Source organism: Anabrus simplex, chromosome 1 (assembly GCF_040414725.1).
Source record: "Anabrus simplex isolate iqAnaSimp1 chromosome 1, ASM4041472v1, whole genome shotgun sequence".
In the NCBI taxonomy this organism is placed as follows: Eukaryota; Metazoa; Arthropoda; class Insecta; order Orthoptera; family Tettigoniidae; genus Anabrus; species Anabrus simplex.
Genome location: NC_090265.1, coordinates 383,549,099 through 383,569,403, shown reverse-complemented (window position 1 = coordinate 383,569,403; position 20,305 = coordinate 383,549,099). Strand labels below are relative to the sequence as shown.

At 38.9% G+C, this 20,305-nt stretch overlaps 1 protein-coding gene across 3 annotated transcripts in view; it reads right to left on the bottom strand.

The window, feature by feature from the left end:
• Nucleotides 1-20,305, bottom strand: part of LOC136856816 (putative fatty acyl-CoA reductase CG5065) — a 220,612-nt gene that overhangs the window by 158,141 nt on the left and 42,166 nt on the right. Inside the window, exon 1 of one of the 3 annotated variants that reach the window (XM_068224973.1) lies at nt 8,001-8,208. The exons of the other annotated variants lie outside the window; for them this stretch is intronic. The gene's annotated coding sequence lies outside the window, so the exon portion shown is untranslated. Of the gene's footprint in view, nt 1-8,000; nt 8,209-20,305 lie in introns of those variants that run through there. 3 annotated transcript variants of the gene reach the window in all.

Here is a 20,305-nt window from a genome sequence, read left to right as displayed (position 1 = left end):
ATTGACTTTAAAGAAGGAACATCCCAGAAAAGGAACGAGCTTTGTAATTAAAATATTACAAATATAAGCGACAACACTTTTATTTAATGGTCAATATAACTGAGATTTTGCTGTCCGACTTGTTTGGCTGTATGCTCAGCACAACGTCCTTTATTCCAGAGAGTCCTGACTTCGATTCCGGATCGAGTCGGGATTTTTTCTTTTTTTACAATTTGCTTTAGGTAGCACCGACACAGATACGTCTAATGGCGACGAGGGTGTAGGAAAAGAATACGAGTGGGAAGGAGGCAACTGTGTCCTTAATTAAAGTACAGTCCTAGCACTTGCCTGTGTGAAAATTAGAAACCACGGATAACTATCTTATATAGATGATGGTTGTCTAGTCTTAAAACAATAATCACCACCACCAATCACCATAAGACGTTAGAGAACCCCTGCGAGACAAAATTCCAGCATCTCAATACCTCTGAAAGCCGTAAATATAGTTAATGGGACGTAAGGCCATTATTATTATTAGTATTAAAGATGACAATGCATAGGGCCTGGGAGAACCAGGAAACGAGTACGTCACGACAAGCCGTTGACAGAGAGGCTGTCCGCGTAGGTGCTTCAGAATCTCAGATACAACATGAGAGGTCGACAGAAATGTAATGAAAGGAAATGGCGTATGGCTTTTAGTCCCGGGAGTGTCCGAGGACATCTTCGGCTCACCAGGTGCAGGTCTTTTGATTTGATTCCTGTAGGCAACCTGCGCGTCATGATGAGGATGAAATGATGATGAAGGCAACACATACACGCAGCCCCCGTGGCAGTGAAATTAACTAATAATGGTTAAAAATTCCCGACCGTGCCGGGAATCGAATCCGGGGCCCCTGTTACCAAAGGCCACCACGCTAACCATTTAGCCATGGCGCCGGACGACAGAAATGTAATCATACACATTTTAAGTTATAGTTCCGTCAACGACAGGTACAGCAGCTAGTCGATGTTTAAAAGGAGGTCAAGGAGACAATAAGTGAATGATTGAAGTTCAGGACGTCGTATCATTCGTATTTCAAAATCAACGAGTTCAATTCTTACAGAATATGATCTGTATGTTTCTATGAATTTTCCCGCCATTTGTGGACTATTGCGATGACATTCATAGAATAGTGGTTTAGCCGCCTAATTAGGTCGATCCGATCACTGTACACCGGTCGGAGAGCAAGTTTCCAGCTGATTGGATTGAACAGCCAGGGAAAAGTTAAAACATTACACGAGAGAGAGAGAGAGAGAGAGAGAGAGAGAGAGAGAGATATCAAAGCCAACTTTAACTAGTATATGACGGCCGATGACTTATATGTTAGACCCCCTTTAAACAACAAGCATCATCATTATCATCATCATCATCACCACCACCACCACTAGTACATGACGGTGAAGGGAATAATAATAATAATAATAATAATAATAATAATAATAAATATTATTTATTCTCCAAGGAAGATAGCCTTATTTTACCTAAAAGTATATCAGAGCTATGGTTTATAACAATACAATATTACATGTGATTAATGCAATACCTAGTAGAACAAAATACTGCAAAGAATATTACAATGAGTTAAAAACAGAGTTAGAAACAGAGTTAGAAACAGATAAAAGCTGAAGTGCAACACCTTTTCACAAATTTATCAGAAACTGGAGGGGAAAGTTTACATTGCAGTAACGCAGGTGTCCTAACAGACTGTAAAGGGTACATACATTACATTCCATTGTTGAATGAAGACAGTGATCACTACTCAACAAACTTGAACTTTTTCCCCATAATATTAAAAAAAGGCTGATCTTAACTAATTTCCATGCGCTGACCACGAAAATGACAGTGAAATGTTCGTAACACGTCACGTTTTTGTTTTATAGAATTTAAATGATACACTGAATAAATCAGGATTTTTGATCTATTAAAATTATTTTGTTTTCATTTTTGTATGAAACTTTTCAAGGGTAGCTTAGATATGATAGAACTGGTATATTAGTAACTGACCAGATTTTAAGACATGAAAACTACTCTTCATGCAATAAAATAGAAAAATATACCTTATTTTATATGAACTGGAATCTTCACTTTGTAAAAACTAGCAATAATCGCCCATTATGGGAGGATTCCATCTTCCTCGATACCGTTGCTCCATTGTAGCAATGTCTTGGTGAAATCGCTCACCCTACTCATCACTTACAGCCCCAAAGTTCTCAGGATAGAAGTCCAAATGTGAATGTAAGAAGTGGATCTTCAGTGACATGCGGCAGGCCATTTCTTTGTAGTTTCTTGGTAACGTCTCTATTAATTGGCGATACTTTTCTTCCTTGTGATTTCCTAAAAATCCTCTGAAAACGGACGCAAAAGATTCTCGTGCTCGTAATTCCTTAGGGTTAAGTTTTTTCTCAAAAATGCTGTCCTACAAAAGTTTTCTAATTTGTGGACCGACAAATATGCCTTCTTTAAGTTAGCATCACTGATTTTAGGGAACAGATTCTTTAAGTATTGAAAGGCCTCTTCACTCTTATCTAGAGCTTTCACAAAAATTTTAATTAGCTATAGTTTTATATGGGGCTGCCTGGCCGAGGCGGTAAAGGCGTGCTCGGTTCGCCCGGAAGGACGTGGGTTCGAATCCCCGTCAGGAAGTCGTAAAATTTAAGAAACGAGATTTCCACTTCCGGAGGTGCATACGGCCCTGAGGTTCACTCAGCCTACACCAAAATGAGTACCAGGTTAATTCCTGGGGGCAAAGGCGGCCGGGCGTAGAGCTAACCACTCTACCCCATCACGTGCCGTGGTTAACAATGGTGGAAGCCTTTACCTTCCACTCCTCCAAGGGCCTTCATGGCCTGTACGGAGGTGACTTTGCTTAGTTTTATATGCAGAGGCGGAAGAAGTACTTTTCTACGTTGGACTAGTGGAGGATATTTCATATTATATTCACCAGAAATATAACCTTTTCTGATAGGCCAGTCCTTCACCACATAATACTGTGCTGTTGCTCGACTGTCCCACAAACAAAAAACAACAAAACTTAGTAAACACTCCTTGTAATCCATGGAACAAAGCTATTACTTTAAAATCGCTACAAATTGCCCAGCGATGTTCATTATAATTTACTGCATTCAAAATTTGTGACATGTTTTCATAAGTTTCTTTCATAGCGACTGAATGAGCCACTGGAATGGAAGGTTTTGTATTGCCATTGTGTAATAAAATTGCTTTTAAGATTAGTTTTTATTAATTGATGAACAGTCTCCATTCTTCTGGATTGTATTCAATATCTAATTCATCCATCAGCCCGATCACATTTTTGCTCACACAAACAGAATTTTCCATTGCAAAATAAGTAGTCAGCTTATTTCGTTTTCTGAACACTGAAATCTTGGTATCTCTTGCTAATAAGTTCCATCCTTGTAATCTAGAACCTAATAGTTCAGCATATTGCTTGGAAAGACCTAAATCCTTATCCCTAACTAGATTATTAACTTCTGCCTGTCGTAACAGATGAGGTGTTTTATGATGTTCGGGAATGTAGATAGGATCAGTGGAAGTTGAAAGGTAGTCTGAGGATTCTGATTGTTCGTGTTCCCCTGGAATGACATAATCTTGATGGGGGGGAGGGATAGGGACGGGAAGCTCTGAACAATTTGGCACGGGTCTTGTGGCTGATGGCAGATTGATACACAATGTTACCTTTAGTTTTCCTTGAAAATCCCTCTGTTTTGGTAATACAGAAGTAACAATTTTCCAGATGACTAGTAGGCTGTCGCCAAATCATTGCAACAGCAAAGATATATTGTTATTTTTCCCCCTCAATCACTCTGTTAACTTCACGTAACATGTCACACAACACACGTGTGGTGCCTAATTTTTATATTGTATTTTACAGGCAAAATGCAAGTAATATGCTTCTTTTTGCATTGCTCGACGTTGTGATTTCAGAGTTAATTCCCCACAAACATAGCAGAAATTATTTGGAGAATGTTTGCATGAACGACGATTGCGATCCATTTAACACTATTGCAGAATAACTAGTACCGCTCACAACACTTCCACCATTAGAACTAAACGTTTCTTGTCTCACAATACAACAGCAAACAACCGTATTTTCACAATACAACGGCAAGCAACCATTTGTTATAGCCGGATGTGCCTACCCTCCGTGCAGAAGCATAATAAGGGTAATAAAAGTTATAGCCGGATGTGCCTACCCTCCATGAAGACGCATAATAAAGACAATAAAACAAAAAACCGCCGCGAAGGGTAACACTCATTCAAACCACAAAAGATAAAGTATGTTCCAAATGGTACTTTAAAAGAAAGTTATACGAATTTGTGTAAACGATCTATGTTAAAGAACATAACCTCTTGCAGAGTGGGTAGGTTTTAACATATTTTTATACGATTCGCTAGCTAAAAAATATGTGTTTATAAAAAATGTGACGTGTAGGCAATTTTCCAAGGCCATACTCGTAATCAGGACATACATGTACGTATGTTATGAAAACCTTGTTGAGTAGTGTAATTATGTAACCATCTACTGTTATCAGATGCAGAAAATAATTGAGTATTGTAATTAAATAATGGCGTGGGCTAGGGAAGTACCTTACGTCTCACAAGCTCGCAACTTACGATAGATAATGTGATGACCTCGAAACTCAGCTGAGTTTGCTTTCACTTCTACTTATGTCAAGCTCCGCTCTTTCACCCTGTCTATCCAACTTCCCTTGGCCAATTCTTGTTCTCCTCCGACTTCGGCGGTATTAGGTTTACAAGGTCTGTTAAGTTTTATTTTCACCTGAAATAACCTTTCCCTTTCTGACGACTTCAGCTGCGCAGTCGGTTAGTCGTTCTGTTTCTAAGACAAAGTGTTCGAATCCAGCTGAAGTTGGAAGTATATTATATTATATTATATTATATTATATTATATTATATTATATTATATTATATTATATTATATTATATTATATTATATTATATTATATTATATTTGCCTTTATTTGTAGTGGCGAAGTTAGGACTCATGGTCCTCTCTTACACTTAACCACACTTCATTAACATTGTACATCTGAGAGCAATATTCATAATCTTATCTTAAAACTACCATTCCAAACTAGAAACAAAATATGAAACAAAATAACATAAACTCTATAAATATTCTTAGTCATGTCTTAAAACTATCGTTACAAATTAAAAGTTGATTGACACTAAATACCATAAGCACAGTAAACGTACATTCATACACACATTCACTCTACCAGATTCATTCAGCCTGGCGGCACACATCGAGGAGATGCTCACGGCAAGACAACTTGAAGGAATTTAAGGATTTTATGGCTCTAATGTTGTGGGGGAGAGAATTCCATATTCTAGCTCCATTTGCAACAAAGGAACGGCTAAATGCTGCTGACCTGCTGAGAGGGATAGCAAGTGTACTGCCAGAGCGTGTGTTATGCTGGTGGAAAGAGGATAGGAAATTGAGTTGTGAAGATAAGTAGTATGGGATATTCTCTTTTAATACTCGAAAGATTAATACTGCCACGTGGAGGTTTCTATATTGTTCAAATTTTAGAAGGGAAAGTTGTCGATAATAAGGGGTAACATGAACATCATAGCGTAAGGAAAAGATAAATCTAATACACGAGTTCATAGCACGTTGTAATCGGTTTAGTTGTTCTCTCATGGCATCAAATAGTACTACGTCACAGTAGGAAAATATAGGGAGGATAAGAGTATTTATAAGCCTAATTCTCATGTTTAGTGGCAGCATATTTTGATGATATTTTAGTGGGTGAAGGGACGCGTACACTTTTCTACAGATATTTGTAATGTGCTCTCCCCAGTTAAGATTCTCGTTTATAATTACACCAAGATTTCTTACCGAGTTTTCGTACGGAATAATTTTACCAGATAAAGTTAGTGGAGGAATGTTTTTGTTTTTTGCCGCACTGATTTCTTTCGTCTGCCCAACAATAATAGCTTTAGATTTTGATGGATTAATTAAAATACAGTTTTCATGAGCGTATGCACAGATATTATTTAAGTCAGAGTTCATATAACCTATTGCTTGATTGATGTCTGAAATTTTGGAATGATAATAGATTTGTAGATCGTCAGCATACAAGTGGTATTTACAGTGTCTTAGCCGTGTCGATATATCGTTAATATTGCACCCTACGGGTCAGGGTAACCACAGTAATTCCCAACTAGTCAGTTATATTTATCTCAGGGTATCCATGCCTCCAGAAAAATGGTTAAATTTTTCTATGTTTGGTTTAACGTGTGTTCGAAGAGAAATAACGGTATCATACGCGGTTCGGAATTACATAATTCAACGCTCAGTAGTAGTTTAGAGAACGCAAACTTCAGTCAACCTTAAAAAAATATATCCGCACAACGAGAACCTTACTCACTAAGTACAACTATTGATTACCAGTATAAATGAAAACTCATTTCATTATATAAAAAACTAATCAAGAAACACATTTATTAAATTGTCAAGATTCGCAAAAGAAATGGTTAATGTCAAACATGGCTCATAAGCTTTCAATTATCAATCTAATAAATAAATATTTTAATTATTGAATCAAATATTTAAGGTCAGCGCTGCCTAATTCCTAAACTAAGCTTACATCTTAACATTCTAGGTTACGTATTCCTGAAATGAATTATCTTCCCATTAAAATTTACATCTGGTCACTTACGTATACTACATCACAGTCTTCAGATCACAGTCAAAATTCGGTATATCAATAAATTATTCCATCACTCACGGTGTTAATTATATACCTTCATCAAAAAATACAACCATAACATTGTTTAAGTTACCGCAGAAATGACCTGAATTTGAATAATGTATCCTGAATATAAATATCAGTGACCTAATTTACATTGAAAATTATCTGAGTTCGTTGGTGCAGATTATAGTGAAGTAAATGAAATATTGAATGACGCACTAAGTTCCTCGGTCCGATTGCCATTTAAATTACGGCTCCTAACTAAGTATTCGCTCTAATAATATTTCATATTAACAAAACATCGATGATATCCTACGTAAATGTCAAATAATTTCCCTACTCTAGCTAAATAATTTCTTATGTATCGTATTCCAGCTCGATATACATGTAGCCAGTGAGCATTTTTCATATATAGGTGTGCTAATGCCAACACAAAGATATTTCAACACTACATTATCATACTACTTCATACAAGCTTGTTCTTCCATGCAATAACCATTCATTCAGAATATGATATAATCATGTACTCATTTACCCATCACCGGTTGTTATTATTGTCAAACCACTTTCACACTTCATTAAAATATACGTAATTTTATTGTCCATACCTTGCTATGGTTCCTCCCTGGGGCATACTTATATTTTGTAGTCGCTTTACATGTGCTCCAACATCGCACATAAAATATATCATATACGTTGTACTTCCTGTTAATCTGCGCAATATATTATTTTAAATACTATACACACATCCATTATCTCACTATTAACCTTCAATATTAATTAAACACAACGATACGTATCTCATCAATAGCGCAGAATTCGTTCCTCAAAACGCATTTTATCATACAATTCCATATATAACCCCAAATCCAGTTTCTTTCCTTTCAATAAAATCACACAGCAAAGAGTATGGTAACTTAACTTAACCAATTCAACATGCGTCCCTCTGTGACGTAACAGGGTTTGACTAGTACTACATCACTCATGGATCTTTCTAACTAACCGGGATTCTTTGAAAACTGCTGTTACACTATGTCGTATTTTTAAATCGTATTCCTTCATCCTTGGATAAAATAATGAAGTAAACACGTTACCATTCCGTGACAAGATATCGTCTTAAATATTTCACACTGCACTTTCTTATATTCACAGCACACTTAATTATCTCACGCTTAGGCTATTCAGATCTACTGTATATACTGGTAATACTCTACATAATAAATTATACTACTTAATACTATTACTTAGCTCGCCATTCAATATCTCGGGCCTTAGTTGCTCTTCGGTGTGGTCGTAGTCCTTGGATCGGGAACTGGGCAGGATCTCCACCACTGATATCTCAGGTAGAGTGACCTCCTCCACACGGGTCGGGTGGTTTTAACGGCCAGGATGACATCTCCCTCCAGGTTGGTCTATGCCGATTTAGCAAGCCATCATCTGTTCAGCAACACAGTAGACAATATGCGTTGATTCTGAAAAATATAAATTCGTCATGGTTCTGCGTAGAATATATATATTTTATGGTGATTGCTTCTTATTTAGGTTTTCCTTGCGATTATTTTCACTAAATGTGGCTCAATCTCGAGCTCTCGCGTCTCAATCAAGTTCTGGTTTTCAAACGACTTTGCGTCTAAGTATCTGGACGTATTTTTTCAAAGCTTGAGGATTTTATTCCCTCTTTACAGTATTTCGACGTTTATTTACTCGATTCGCTCAATAATTCCGTTCTCTCAGCTTAATACTTCACGCTAAATATTGCCAATCTCGCTTATTTTCAAGAGCGATGTTCGGGATATCTTGTTCTCACCGCGTCAATTTTTTAAGTCAGTTTTTTTAATAATCTGTTTGATCCTTCTTATTTTTTTAAAAACAATTCTATCGATTCTACACCATTGTACACCGCCTTCAAAGTGGTAGGTTTAAGTTAGTCATGGCCTCCTAGCAAACATCAATATCGATATCCTATTATACATTTCTTTGCCTTGGCTGGCCTCTACCTTCCGTAGGCGCCATTTTTAATACGTCCAGTAAATGCATTTTTTAAAAACAATTCTATCGATTCTACACCATTGTACACCGCCTTCAAAGTGGTAGGTTTAAGTTAGTCATGGCCTCCTAGCAAACATCAATATCGATATCCTATTATACATTTCTTTGCCTTGGCTGGCCTCTACCTTCCGTAGGCGCCATTTTTAATACGTCCAGTAAATGCATCGGGTACAATATAGATAACAAAGAGAAGTGGTCCAAGTACAGAGCCTTGTGGTACTCCTGAAAATTTCATTACCCATTCGGATGACCTATTCTGAATAATTACGCGTTGTTTTCGTTACGTAAGATATGAGAGAAAGAATTCTAGAGCTGTCTGTCCAAGGTGAAGCGATTTCAATTTAGCAACCAGTACGTCTATATTTACTGTGTCAAAAGCACTGCTAAAATCAAGAGGTGTAAGTAACGTCACCTGCCTTTCGTCCATAGCGCGTCTCATGTCGTCTGTAACTTTCAGCAGGGCAGTGGTCGTACTGTGTCCCTTTTTGAAACCCGATTGTAAAGGGTCAAGTAGTTTGTATTTATTTAAATAGTCGGTTAATTGCACGTGTGCTATGCGTTCAAGAGGCTTGGAGAGAGATGAAAGTATACAAACAGGTCGATAATCTGTTATAAGTACAGGTGAGGAAGTTTTGGGAACAGAATTTATAATGGCATTTTTCCACATTTTTGGAAAGAGGCCACTTGTGAGGCACGTGTTGTATATATGAGTAATGGCAGGAAGAATAATGTCAATGATGTGTTATATTATGAGTATGGGTATTTTCATCAGGTTCTACAGCCGATGATGTGATTGATAATACCTCGCGTTTCACATCAATCTCTGTGACTTCGCGTAATTCAAAGAATGGCCTATTTGGTGCACCTCGCGTTTCACATCAATCTCTGTGACTTCGCGTAATTCAAAGAATGGCCTATTTGGTGGTGGCTGGTTCAGAAGAGATTTTATAGTCTGTGATATTGTGTGTATTTCCGGTTTAATTTTTACTTCAAAAAAATGAGCATTCAATCTCTCCAGAGAGATGTCTGGATTACATGGCTGGGGCAAAGCTTTCCCAATTCCAATGGAACGAAGTTGTTTCCAAGTGTTTGACACATTTAAATTTCCAACCAGGTGATTGTAAAAAGAAAATTTCTAATTTCGAATTATTACTTTAATTCTATTCCGAAGTGTCCGATACTGTTCAAGCGCTCTGGAAGAGTGTGTGCGTCTGTAGAGCCGGTGCAACGCGTCACGGTGAGACATCATTTGTTTAATGTCATCGGTCAGCCATGGAGAAGGAGGTCGGGAGACTGGCCGTACGCTTAGGTGCATGTTTATCAAGGAGACCAAGTATAAGTGAACTTAAAGTTTCAACTTTCTTATCGATACCGTTTATATTTTTTACGTCATCCCAAGGACTATTCAAGGCGTCAACTCTCAGATGATCTAAGTTTATATGTTTAATGTCCCTGAATGTGATGTATCTGGACTTATACTTCGGTACTTTGAGCGAGTAAGATAAGTATATTAAGTCATGTGACGATATGCTAGGGGTAGGAATTTGTCCATGTGATACTATTTTCTGTGGGTTGTTAGTGACCATTAAGTCAATTAGTGTATGTGAAGATGAGGTATGATTTGTTGGTTTTAGTGGAAGTATTGTCATGTCACACGTCTGGAAAATACTTAAGAGTTGCTTTGTATCTCCAGCCTGTTCCAGTAAATTAGTATTGAAGTCTCCAAATATTAAAATATGTTCATAAGCAGGTCTTTGCAGGATGTCTTCAATGTCTGAGAGGTGACCTACTCGTGGTGACCGATAAAAAACTCCTATTAGGGCTTTAACTGTTGTCACAGTTATCTCGGCAAAAATGAACTCAGGTCTCGGGTCAGCACAGTGGTCAGATGTGCATACGATTAGGGTGTTTAAATACGACAATCCCATGCCGTTAGCTTCCAGTACGTTATGAACCCCTGCGGGACAAAATCCTGGCACCTCTTCGAGTATGGGTTGGTTGAATACATCCACGGTATCCTCTGCCGGTCGTAAGAGGCGACTGAAAGTGGGGGGCTTGGGTTGGCGACCACGGCTCCCCTAACTGTGTCTGATGCTGCTCTCACTTAGTTTTGTCAGGCTCCTCACTTTCATCTTTCCTTTTTTTGAACAACTCTTGTTGTTTTCCGAATCCGAAGTTTGCGAGGCGTAAGGATTCTTTCATTTCCACGCCCTTCACGGCCCTTCCCTTACCTTTTGCCGATATCTTCACTTTTCGAAGTGTCGAACCTCTTCCTTTTTCCCTTCTGATCAGTGTTAATAAAGGATGGTTGCCTATTTATACTTCCTCTTTAAACAACAATCACCATCAACATCATCACCCCTAGCAGATCGATGTCTCTTCAAATCTACACCAATTTAAAGGACGATAAACAAATAATAGTATTATACTTCTCTTTCTTCAAATAATTGTCTCTCTTTTGGAGGGGGGAACCAGAACTCTCCCTCGTTTCCCTTCAATTAATGTTAAAATATTAACACGTTTTTTTCACCCCTAAGACAGTCCTCCACTATTAACACCTTTTCAACCATTAGCGGTTTTAAGTGATACCGAGGTGTCGGAATTTTGTGCTAAAATGTTATTTAATTTACCTTGAAATTCATTGGCTCGGATAACTCGTTTTTAAGCATTTAACTATAGGCGTTGACGGAAAAAGGAATGAGATTCATGGATAACAACGAGGTTTAAGGTACTAGTTCAGAACTCTTTGTTGACTAATGTGATTATCCACTTTACGAAATTGATTTATGTCCATTAGTGGGGTATTTGAAAACAGCACAAAATTAGTGAACTGGGTTTGGTTCAAGGCATGTTGGACAATAGATGAAATTAAAATCATGAAAACAGTCATGACACAAGAAACAAAACTTTTCAGTAAGAGTTTCTTAGCAACGTCTTCATTTAAAGAAGATTCTGTTCTGCATTTATTGGAATTGAATGAACATTACTTGCTCATAATTACCTCCGGATGCTGCGATAACCTGTTCACTGAACTTTTTATTGTTCTCAGTTCCCTTACGGGAACCATTGACGAAGAAAGGCTGGAAACAAGAAGCACTGAAAAAGGCGTTTTCTATCTTGACCACAGACCTCATTTTCTACAGCTACTTATCGAAAGCTACCCTATTTTACTGGCATATGTTCATCATCATCATCATCATCATCTGTTTACCCACCAGGGTCGGTTTTTCCCTCGGACACAGCGAGAGATCCCACCTCTACCGCCTCAAGGGCAGTGTCCTGGAGCTTCAGACTCTTGGTTGGGGATACAACTGGGGAGAATGACCAGTACCTCGCCCAGGCGGCCTCTCCTGCTATGGTGAACAGGGGCCTTGTGGAGGGATGGGAAGATTGGAAGGGATAGGCAAGGAAGAGGGAAGGAAGCGGCCGTGGCCTTATGTTAGGTACCATCCAGGCATTCGCCTGGAGGAGAAGTAGGAAACCACGGAAAACCACTTCCAGGATGGCTGAGGTGGGAATCGAACCCACCTCTACTCAGTTGACCTCCCGAGGCTGAGTGGACCCCGTTCCAGCCCTCATACCACTTTTCAAATTTCGTGGCAGAGCCGGGAATCGAACCCGGGCCTCCGGGGGTGGCAGCTAATCACGCTAACCACTACACCACAGAGGCGGACACTGGCATATGTTACCCATCACAAATAATAGAGAAAACAGAAAAAAGAAAATATAGAAACAAAGAAGATGCGAATAGTTGGAAAATATCCAGAAGATAAAATAATGAGCTAAGAAGGGAGGCAGTGAAAGCACGAAAGCGATGGCTAAAAGAACATGGTGATATAGATGACCTGGACGGAAGAGGGTAGCATGACCTATTTTATAAGGAGGTGCGGAGAATTACGTAGGATAAATTCACAATGAGCTATGGAGGAAGAGGAACTGAAGATAATGATGGTAATACCGTATATTGTATAAGTAGGAATAAATGCAGAAGAGACGGAAAGTATATTAAAAAAACTTACATAGAACAAGAGAGAAACCAAACCTAACAGTTGAATGGCTGGATGAGATGGACACAGAAGAAAGAGGTTCTCCAATCTTGCTTTCTGAAGTAGAACAAGCTATGGAGAAAATGAGGAGAGGTAAATCGAAAAAAAATGGGTGATCTTCCTATAGAATTACTTCAGTGTATGGACGAAGAAGTCATAGCAAAATTGACAGGTTTTGTCAAGGCTGTGATGGTTCCAATCCCCAAGAAATCAGGTACCAGAAGTGCACAGAATATCGAACAATAAGTATAATCTCTAATGATGGCAAAATCCTGTTGAGGGTAATAAATCGCAGATTAGTACATGTAATGGAAGAGAATGTAGGAGAAAAGGAATTTGGTTTTAGGAAATGAAGCTGTACAAGAGACGCTATTGGACTAATCACAATGATAGGTGAAAGGTACATTGAAAGAGAAAAAGTAATGAGTTTGTGCTTCACAGATATAGAAAAAGCCTTTGACCGAGTGGAATGGGACAAGATGATGGACATCCTAAAATCAAATAATGTGAACTGGAATGGCAGAAGACAAATTAAGGAGTTGTACATGAGGCACAAAGCAACCATGAATTTAGGAAATGGTATGCGAGAATGGTTTGAAATAGGAATAGGAGAAAGACAAGGCTGCTGCCTTTCGCCAACTCTGTTCACAGTATATATTGAAGACCTCATAAGGAAGACATTGGGAGAAGAAAGGAGTGAGCTTAGGAGGTCAGAAGATCACCGGTATCAGGTTTGCTGACGACATGGCACTGCTTGGAGAAGACACCATATTACCGGTACTTCAAAACACACTATCTAGACTAGAAAAAGAAATGCAAGGGTATGAAATCAAAATACCGCCTCTGTGGTGTAGTGGTTAGTGTGATTAGCTGCCACCCCCGGAGGCCCGGGTTCGATTCCCGGCTCTGCCACGAAATTTGAAAAGTGGTACGAGGGCTGGAACGGGGTCCACTCAGCCTCGGGAGGTCAACTGAGTAGAGGTGGGTTCGATTCCCACCTCAGCCATCCTGGAAGTGGTTTTCCGTGGTTTCCCACTTCTCCTCCAGGCGAATGCCGGGATGGTACCTAACTTCAGGCCACGGCCGCTTCCTTCCCTCTTCCTTGTCTATCCCTTCCAATCTTCCCATCCCTCCACCAGGCCCCTGTTCAGCATAGCAGGTGAGGCCGCCTGGGCGAGGTACTGGTCATACTCCCCAGTTGTATCCCCCGACCAAGAGTCTGAAGCTCCAGGACACTGCCCTTGAGGCGGTAGAGGTGGGATCCCTCGCCGAGTCCGAGGGAAAAACCGAACCTGGAGGGTAAACAGATGATGATGATGATGATGAAATCAAAATAAACACACAAAAACTAAGGTGAGGAGAGTATATGACAAAGAAAATATGAAGGTAAAAACAACAGCAGGTCAAGTTGAACAGGTTGCACAGTACAGATATTTGTAGAGTGAGAAAAATAAATAAAAACAAGAATTGTTATGGCAAAACAAGCTTATTATGGGGACAACGATTGGCTAAATACTTAATGTGGAGTAGTTTTCTGTACGGCTGTAAAAGCTGGACATTGAAGAAAGAAATGAAAGGAACTGAAGCATTCAAGATGTGGGTTTGGAGGAGAATGGAGAAAATAAAATGAGCGGATAAAGTGAAAAACAGTATAGTACTGGAAAAAATCAAGGAACAAAGAACTCTCCTAAATCTGCTTAAAAAGAAGAAAGCGAGCTGGATGGTATATGTAACCTCCGTGGCTCAGGCGGCAGCACGCCGGCCTCTCACGGCTGAGTTCCGTGGTTCAAATACCGGTTACTCCATGTAAGATTTGTGTTGGAAAAAGCGGAGGTGGGACATGTTTTTTTCTCCGGGTACTCCGGTTTTCCCTGTCATATTTCATTCCAGCAACACTCTACAATACCATTTCATTTCATATGCCATTCATTAATCATTGCCCCCGAGGCTTTGGCAGCCAGCACAATTCCTATCCTCGCCGCTAGATGGGGGCTTCATTCATTCCATTTCTGATCCGGTCAAATGACTGGAAACAGGTTGTGGATTTTTAGCTGGATGGGACATATATTGAGGGATAATCTAATCTAACAACATTTCTTGAAGGTACATTGAAAGGGAAAAATAAACTAGGAAGGAAAAGAATAGCAATGCTGAACGACGTAAAAAGGGGAAGATACCAAATTGCCCCAGCAGTTGGCCTGGGACAGGAGCAAATGGAGACAGCTATGGTGTAAGGAACCTGCCAATAGGCAGAACACCCCATGATGATGATGATGATGATGATACCCCATTCACAAGACATTTTTCTTTAGGTCGATGCAATGTTTTCTCGGTTTCTTGAAGGACTGCAGCAAATAAAAGGAAATTGAAAGATTCATCCTACGTAATCAAGCAACGTTCCAGAAAATGTATTTTTTAAAGTTGTCTGAGAAGGGGACAGCAGGTTTTTGATAACAGTAACAAATAATGAAAGAAATCTTGTTCATGTAAAGTTATTTTATCGTTCCTTGCTGGGCTATAATAAATTCACAGATTCTTCATATCTACCACACCAGTCATTGCTAGAAATTGGGCTTCTGAAATTTTGCTCCTTCGAAACTTAAGAATGGCCTTCCTAACATTCATTGTGAAAGTAAAACGTATTTGGGGACACTTGAGTAAGTACATCCGTCTGCGAATACTGATTTTCAAGGTAAGTTATAGCTTACGGATTCACACATCGCCCCAAGTGAAAGAAAACAAAGAGTGTAGCAACCGCGGCAGGCTGCATTCCTGAAACACACTTGATCCCAAGTTCATTGTACAAAGACGTGAAATCATAGCTCTGGACTTCATGTATACATTCTCAACACTTCATCCAAAACTATCCTCAGAACAGAGAGCATTTCTGCAAATTTAATACTCGCTATAACTGTTACAATAATTCATTCATTATTCGTTCCGACCATGTGTGGGTAATGTTTACACAAGCTATGTGACCTTCGCTCAAATTCATGTCTTTTTCTTTTTACTATCACTAGAGGTTCTTAGGTCTTTGATTCTCCCTTCTCACTCTTTCATCTAGATGTTCCGCGGCTTTGCGAATTGTTTTTCGTTTGCATCCCTCATTACCGCAATACCCCACCGAAAGGCTTATTTTTGCAGTATCTTCGGCAACCACTTCTTATAAGATTTAATGTAGTCCCCTTTGCAGAAATGGCTTTTTTTTTTTTTTTTTTTTTCAATTTTCTTGCAGGATGAGTATGTTATGAGCCAGCCTCTCCGGGTTCATCCTCTTAATGTGTCCATAGCAAGCTAGTCTCTAGTTCCTCATGTATGTATGTATGTATGTATGTATGTATGTATGTATGTATGTATGTATGTATGTATGTATGCATGTATTGCATTCGCCCCCTACTCATAGGGTGTCCGGCGATACATCTACAGGGCCGTTACCTGGGTTGAAATCAGGTGGGCATCAAATATATATAAATAACTTGGCGGCATAAAGAGTAGGAGAGTAAGGGTATCATAACTACAATAGAATGAGAACAATACTTTAAAATTTTACACAAATCAAAGGGGTCTATTGAATCCTGATGATGATGAAGAATGATGCATGTATACAAGGCGAGTACATGAATGGATTTTCAATCGTTTCGGATAGTTGATCAATTTTATATTTGAGGGATAAGACCGAGTACTACCATTCATTAAGGAACTACATCATGACTTCACGTGTACGGAATATTGAGCATTAATCACTGAAGCTATTCCCAATTCTTCTGGGCAAACAAAATCATAATACTCATATGTAAACACATCTGAGTGACACCTTAATCTAAGACAAATTGATTTCCCATTGAAATAACCTTAAATAATATAATACAAACAACACAAGCTTCAGAGGTCTTTTGTTCGGATCGAACGCCACCCGTATAGCCAAACTCGCCGCACCAATGGGAGGCAGCATTGTCGACACTGAACGACATCACAACACAAAAAACACATAAACATTCACGAGAAATACAAAATTTATATACACAATACAGGTGAAACACTGGTCAACTGTTCCAACATTTTGAGACTGCTGTTCACACGCCTAGAGCCAGACCTGGATCCAGACGTCTGCAGGGAACCTGAAACCTCTACTAATCTATATATATAAAATAACTTGTCCTGACTGACTGACTGACTGACTGACTGACTGACTGACTGACTGACTGACTGACTGACTGACTGACTGACTGATTCATCATCGCCGAGCCAAAACTACTGGACATAATGAAATGAAATTTTGGGGATACATTCATACTAAGATGTAGGTGCTCGCTAAGAGAGGATTTTTGGATATTCCATCGCTAAGGGGGTGAAAAGGGGGTGAAATTTTAAAATGATTGTATCTATATCTCAAAACTTTAATAGTTTACAGATGTAAAAATTAGCATTTACAATCGTCTTTAAAAATAAGGAAACACGTATTTTTTTGTTTTCAGAAAATCCTAATAGGAGGGGTGAAAAAGGGTGATAAAGGGGTTGAATGCCTTGAATCAGGATACCGGTACTTATATCTCAGAAACTGAACATATTACAGACCTGAAAATTTGTACTTTTGATCTCTTCTAAAAATAAAGAAACAGGTATTTTTTTATTTTTGGAAAATCCAATTAATGGGAGGGTGAAAAGGGGGGTGAATTTTTAAAATGAGTGTATCTATATCTCAAAACTTTGAAAGTTTACAGATGTAAAAATTGGTATTTAGAATATTCATTAAAAATAAAGAAACACGTATTTTTTGTTTTCGGAAAATCCCATTAGGAGGGGTGAAAACGGGGGAAAAACGGGTTGAATGACTTTCAAGAGGATATTACTGACCTGAAAATTGGTGTTTGGGATATCCTTTAAAAATAAACACGATTTTTTTTGTTTTTGGAAAATACAATTAATGGAGGGAGGGGGGTGAAAAGGGGATGAATATTTAAAATGAGTATATCTATATCTCAAAACTTTTAAAGATTATAGATGTAAAAATTTGTGTTTATAATCTCCCTCAGAAATAAAGACACACGTACTTTTTTGTTTTCGGAAAATCCTTATACTGTAATAAGGGTGGAAAAGGGTGAAAAATGGGTTGAATGCCTTTAATGAGGCTACTTTTATTTCAGAACCTGAAGATATTACAGACCTGAAAATTGGTATTTGGGATCTACTTTCAAAATAAGGAAACAGGTATTTTTTCGTTTTTGGAAAATCCAAATATGGGGGGTGAAAAGGGGGGTGAATTTTTAAAATGAGTGTATCTACAGCTTAAAATTTGATAAGTTTACAGATGTAAGTTTTGGTATTTAAAACCTCCTTTAAAAATAAAGAAACATGTATTTTTTGTTTTCGGAAAATCCCAATAGGAGGGGTGAAAAGGGTGAATAATGGGTTGAATGCCATTATTTTAATTAAGTTACTGATATCTCAAAAATGAAGATGTTACAGACGTGAAATTTGATATTTGGATTCTGCTTTAAAGTAAAGAAACACGTATTCTCGAAAAATCCAATGAGGGGGGGGGGGGGGTGAAAGAATTGAAAAATTAATTGACTTAATTAATTGACTTAATTTTATGAGAATACTTACGTCTAATAAAAACTGAAGTTGTTACAGACGTGAAAATTGGTATTTGGATATCCTTTAGAAACAAAGAAAAACGCGTTTTTTGAGGGGGGGGGGGGGTAATCATCTTGGGGGGCGGGATTGAAAAGGGGTTGAATTCCTTTCATGAGGTCACACAAATCAAAAACTGAGGAAGTTAGAGTCGTGATAATTGGTATTTAGAAGATCCTTTACTATTAAAGAAACAAGGTTTTTGCCAAAACATTCAATTGGGGGGAGGGGAGGAGTGTGAAAGGAAGTAAAAAAGTGAATTATTTTTATGGGGATACTTATATCTCAAAACTGAAGGTAATAGACGTGAACATTGGTGTTTGGAATCTCCTTTAAACATAAAGAAACATGCCGTTCTGTTATTTTTTGTGGGGGGTGGGGGAATAAACTTAACGGTGGTGGGGTGTAAAAGGAGGTGAGAATAGTTGATTTTACTGTTCATAATGTACTTATAAGGAGCCTCCGTTGCTCAGGTGGCAGCTGGGTTATGTGGTTCAAATCCCGGTCACTCCATGAGACATTCGTGCTGGACAAAACGGAGCCGGGACAGGGTTTTCTCCGGATAATCCGGTTTTCCCTGTCATCATTCATTCCAGCAACACTGTCCAATATCATTTCATTTCATTTGTCATTCATTATCCATTGCCCCAGAGGAGTGCGACAGGCTTCGGCAGCCGGCACAATTCCTATTGCCGCCGCCAGATGGGGGCTTTATTCATTCTATCCCTGAACCTGTCGAATGACTGGAAACAGGCTGTAGATTTCCGATGTACTTATTCTGATCATAAACAGATCATTTTTTTATCTTTCCTGGTTTCGTTTTCAACAACCACCTTTTTCTTCGGAGAACGTTCTTAGATTACAGTACATTCTCCTGGCATATAAATAAAAATGTAAACACCTTTGAAATAAACTATAGGAATGAGATTGACCGTCCAATTGTTCACTTCTCTAATAAGGTCAACAATGCACGGAATATGTCATTCGTATCACCAGAAATCCCGCACACTTGGCTACGCGCGACAATGGTACTGGTCATATTGTTAACGATGACAGTGGCAGCAGATGTAATTTACCGCCAAGTAGCGGTCTTGCATCTTGCTATGGGGTCCAGAACATCTATAATAATAATAATAATAATAATAATAATAATAATAATAATAATAATAATAATAATAATAATGTTCTGGACCGTCGTCAAATGTGCAGACCGCGCTGGAAACGGGTCCTGGACGGGTAATGACTAAGAATCCAGTCCAGCCCCGGGTTCAGTACCGCCAAGGCACCCAAGAGCACTGGCGTAGCCAAGGTGGAGGCCCAATGGGGCCGGCCCCCCCCCCCAAAAAATATTTCCTGAAACTAGAGCGAGGATCAGCCGTTGTTTTACGTACGGTACGAACAACTTAAAAACGTACGCCGAAATGTTAAGTTAACGGAGCGACAAGAATCTACTAGCAGGGCTCAATAGGGCCATACATAAATCTCTATATTTGTACTGCTTGAATGAAAGGAAGACACTTAGGATTGTGATGCGCGGGGATATTTTCCTGTAGAGGCCTCAGTATTGAGAATGTAACCGTGTGTTGACAAATGTCAAGACATGAAGAAAGGGGCAATTAGCAAGGGATTATTCAGTAGGGGGCAGAAACGTGACCATCGAGATAACGGGGGGGGGGGGGCACGTCCAGAAACAGTTGCAAGCTTACAACATCGTGTCAGCTTTTGCATATCGGTTCCAGGAAACAACAATGTCCAAGGGATCCTCGGATTGTACCGTGGTTGAGAGATGTGCTGTGTTTAAGTTGCAGCGTTGGGCAGAC